The sequence below is a fragment of the Callorhinus ursinus genome, unplaced genomic scaffold (assembly GCF_003265705.2).
Source record: "Callorhinus ursinus isolate GAN/ISIS: 27379988/994484 unplaced genomic scaffold, GSC_fseal_2.0 scaffold67, whole genome shotgun sequence".
Lineage (NCBI taxonomy): Eukaryota > Metazoa > Chordata > Mammalia > Carnivora > Otariidae > Callorhinus > Callorhinus ursinus.
In genome coordinates, this window is record NW_027397129.1 from 3082335 (window position 1) to 3087598 (window position 5264).

The following is a 5264-nucleotide window of genomic DNA, read 5'->3' on the forward strand; positions in this document are numbered from 1 at the left end:
ACTTCTATCTCTGCAGCTCTTGCACTACTCCTATCCTCTCCATTGCCCTGTTACTTCTATGGTTCTAGACTTGATTACTTCTTACCAAATCCATACTCCTAACCTTGGATGCCAAACTTCCTTCACAAACCATGCACTGATCCCTCCTATGAAAGTGACTTCTTTCCTCCTCTGGACATCATGACACTAATCACAATCTCCCTCCAAGTATACTTATTCAGGTCCAAAGTCTGTGTTCACATCTTTATTTTCTTAAGCTATTTTGAGTTACAAACCTTTGGAGAATCTGATGAACCTTGTAGACTTTCCTTCCATGTCACCTGCCCTCCAAAAAATGCATATAATATCCCTCATTCAAACACACAAATCCTTTTTTTTATAATTCCAAGGGCTTTGTGCATTCCCCCAGACAAAGATCCTCCAGTTTTCAGATGCAGAGCACCTCACACCCCACCGCAGGTAGTAAGTAGAGATATTAGAGTAATTAGAGATATTTCAGCATCACACAGTACCTCATTCACAGGCCCAGATTTTGAATGGCTTCACAACAATGTCCTCTTTCTATGTCATCCCTCTTATTTTTACATTTCTCCCACTTGAAGCACAAATGAAGTATTTATCTAATCTGGATTGGCAGGCAAAGAATTTTCATGTTGACCACAAAGGGAATGAACAAATGAGTCATAAAAAGGCAGTAATTTCCCTCTTTTCTCCTCTTTCTCTTCTTACCCACTTACAACCCTATCTGGAAGTGATCTCTCTTTTCTTCTAGACTGAATTGGACTGAACACTTTATAGGTCACATTAAATTAATCCATATGAAATTGCCAATAATCTACCATTTTTGACCTATAAAAATGGCAACATCATATAGTCCAATCTAATACTCAGGAATAAAATATTACTAGAGTGTGAGCCTTTGAGGGCAGGCGTGGCAGCTCTTCTTCCCACCTCAGTCCCTGCACATAGTTGGTACTCAGTAAATTTTTATGAATGATGTCTACTTATTGAGATTTCTCAAATTAAAATCAGAACTTTCATTTAAAGAGATATTGGTAATGGGATTTTAGGGAAGGGTGTTTGAGAATACTTGACCCTTTGGGGATCCCCTTTATTAAAAAACATTTAAAATATTTTATAAAAAACATTGACAAAATATGCATTTACCACTTTAAGGTAATATAATGAAGATCCTCTTGGAAAAAGCAAAATGATGTTACCTACTGAGCAACTTGCATGTTTTATCACACAAATAATCCAACTCTGTATAAATTAGAGACAAGAAAGCAAATGTACCAGCCAAAACTTCTACCCTGACCCTTGAGCAGAATTTCACACTGTGAGACAATTCTGAAATGAATTCTTAGTAGTTACTGAAGAAGAGATATTCTGACTGATACCTCTACCTTAAAAGAAACCATCTATTAAATAACAGTACTTCTATTAAAACATGAACCCTTAGTAAACCTAGCAGAGACCTGGTTGAACATGCCCACATAAGTATTACCTAGAAATTTTACAAAACACAGAACATATGGGTTTTTTTTTTTTTGGATGGTGGAGATAATGGACCTTGCAAGGAGACTGTATATATTTACAAAGAAATTTATACACATGGCAAATTTTGCTTTTTGGCATAATGGGGGAAGTAGTCTTTGCAAGAAGAGACAGTATTTGTTCCTAGAATTAAATGACCTAACCCATTCCTCTAATCAAAGATTAAACCATTTTTTATTTGTTTCTTCACTGATAAAATGATGAAGAGCATTCTCCTTAGTAATACTTTACAGATTTTGGTGATATATTTAGAGAAAGTTGAATAAAAATGCTGATTTAATAAACCACAAGATATACCATACTTTTTATTTTAATTGGAACAAAATTTACATGCAGTGAAATGCACAGATCTTAAGTGTACAAGTCAATGATGCTTGATAAGTTTATATACTCATGTAACTACCACATAATCAAGAGAAAAAACACTTTGGTCACCTCAGAAAGTGCTCTTGTGCCTCTTTCCAGTCATATTTCTATCCCACATAGAAAACAGCTCTTTTGATTTCAATAACCATAGATTAATTTTGTCAGTTCTAGAATTTCATAGAAAGCGAATTATATAGTATGTATTCTTTTGTGTCTGGCTTTTTTTAGTCAATGCAATGTTTGTGAGATTCATCCAAATTTTTGTATGCATTATTTTTTTAAATTATTCCTGAGCAGTATTCCATTATATGAATACACTGTAACTTGTTTATCTGTTCATCATCTGATGAACATTTGGGTTGGTTCTACATTTGACTGCTATGAATATCACTTTCTTAGTGGTTTCTCTGAGATTTACAATTAACAATTTACAGCAATCTAGTTAGGATTATTACCAACTTAATTTCAATAGTATGCAAAACTTCCCTCCTATACAGCTGTGTTCTCCCCTTTATGCTGTTATTGTAACAAATTACATCTGTTTGCCTTTTGTGCCCATCAACATAGATTTGTAACTACTATTTTACATAAATGTCTTTTAAGTGAAAGAAGAAAAAGGAATAAAAAATAAAAAACATTATCAATACTGACTTTTATATTAACCTATGTAGTTACCTTTACCATGTTCTTTATTTCTTCACAGGAATTTAAGTTCTCTCTAATGTCCTTTTATTTTATACTGGAGAACTCTCATTAGCACTTCTTTGAGGGCATGGTTCCTAGCAACAAACTCAGGGTTTTTTTGTTTGTTTTTGTTTTATCTTTAGAATGTTTCATTGTCAATTTTTTTCCTTTGAGCACTTTTAATATGTCATCCCACTGTTTCTGGCTTCCACAGTTTCTGATGAGAATTCAGCTGTTAATCTTATTCAGGAACCCTGTACATGATGAGTTTTTTCTTGCTGCTTTCAAAATTTTCTCTTAGGCTTTGGTTTTTGACAGTTTCATTATGATGTGTTGTACTGTGGATATCTTTGAGTTTATCCAACTTGGAATTCATTGATCTTTTTTATGTATAGATTAATGTTTTTCATCAAATTTGGGAAGCTTTCAGCTATTATATTTTCAAATATTCTTTCTGCCTCTCTCTTTCTCTCTTTCTGGGCCTCCCATATGTGTACGTTCATATCTTGGTATGCTTGGGGTTGTCCTACAGGTCTCTTAGGCTTTTTTCATTTCATTTTACTTCACTTTTTTTCTTTTGGTTCCTCAGACTGGGTGATCTCAATCGATTTCATGTGCCATGTCACATCTGCTAGTGAGTGCCTCTAGTGAATTTTTCATTTCAATTATTGTACTTTTTCACTCCAAAATTTCTATTTGTTTCTCTTGATAATTTCTTTTTTTTTAAAAGATTTTATTTATTTATTTCAGAGAGAGAGAGAGAGAATGAGAGATAGAAAGCACGAGAGGGAAGAGGGTCAGAGGGAGAAGCAGACTCCCTGCTGAGCAGGGAGCCGGATGTGGGACTCGATCCCGGGACTCCAGGATCATGACCTGAGCCGAAGGCAGTCACTTAACCAACTGAGCCACCCAGGCGCCCTTCTCTTGATAATTTCTATCTCTTGACTGATATTCTCTATTTCATTAGATATTGTTCTCAAGATTTCCTTTAGATTTTTGTACATGGTTTCCTTTCTATAAACAATATTTTAAATAGTTGATTAAAATCTTTGTCTAGTAAGTCCAATGTCTGGGATTTCTCAAGGACAGTTTCTATTGATTGCTTTCCCCCTATGTATTAACTATACTTTCTTGCTTCTTTGCATGTCTCATAATTTTTTGTTGTTGTTGAAAACTGGGCATTTTGAAAATTATAATGTGGTAACTCTGGAAATTAAATTCCTCCTTTCTCAGGGATTGTTGTTGCTGCTTGTTGTAATTATAGTTGTTTGTTTGAGACTTTTTTGAACTAATTTGGTAAACTATGTGTTCTTTGTTGTATATGGTCACTGAAGACTCTGTTTCTTCAGCTTAGTGGTCAGTCAGTGATTATATAGAGATTTCTTGAAAACCTAGAACTAAAAATTCCTCCCTAGTCTTTGCAGATGGGCACTGTGTGTGTGTGTGTGTGTGTGTGTGTGTGTGTGTGTGTGAGGATATGCCCTCAATATTCAGCTAGGTTATTTGCAACTCTGCCTTATCTTTTACTTCCTCTTTGTGAAGAGCCTGAAAGTGAGCCAGAGGTGAGAAACTGAGGGGTTTCCCATGTCTTTTATAAACCCATACATAGCCCTTGGCATGTGCAGGTCTTTCCTGATTCCCAAGAATTTGTCAGACCTTTTCAAAGTCCCACTTTCCCCAAAGCATCTCATTTCTGTCTTTCTTCCCAAGCTTTTTAAAAAGGCTACTGTTTCCCTTAGTTTTATCCATTGATCTAGGCAGCAGGGTTTAATACAGCTGCCTAAAAACGTTTTCCTCTAATGCCTACTGGGGCATTGCTTCTGTTGAGATAGTCTATTTTTCTTCTATCAGTTTTATCAAGTTGTGTTTTTCAACAAACTTATCTACTGCATTTAAGTTGTTAATAATATGTTATCCTTTTAATGTCAGTGGGATCTGAGCAATATCCCCTCTTACATTCTTAAAATTGATTATTTTTTATGTTGATCAATTTTGATTGGGCTTTATCAATTGTATTAATCTCTTATTTATTTAATCTCAAATTATTTATTTTCTCATCTACCAATTTCCCTCTTAGTTTTATTATTTTCTTATTCCATTTATTTTGGATTAATTTGGCCCTTTTTTTCTAGCTTCTTAAGATTGGATTGTTGACTTTAAACGTCTCTTCCTTTTTAATATATATCTTTAAAACTATAAAGTTTCTTTTAGGGGCACCTGGGTGGCTCAGTCGTTAAGTGTCTGCCTTCAGCTCAGGTCATGATCCCAGGGTCCTGGGATCGAGTCCTGCATGAGGCTCCCTGCTCAGTGGGGAACCTGCTTCTCCCTTTCCCTCTGCTGCTCCCCCTGCTTATGCTTTCTCTCTCTCTCTCTCTCCTGTTCTCTATCAAATAAATAAAATCTTTAAAAAAATTTTCTTTTAGGTACTGCTTTAGCTTCATCCCATAAATGTTTTATGCTGTATTTTCATTGTAACCCACTTTGAAATATTTTCTATCTTTTCTTATGATTTCTTTTTGGAAAAATGGGTAAATGCCCTAGACTCAATTATGTCTCTAAATTTCCAAATATTTGGGCATTTTTCCTACATATTTTATCACTACTGATTTCTAATTTAATTCCACTATGGTTAAAAATATATTACATAAGGTTTAAAT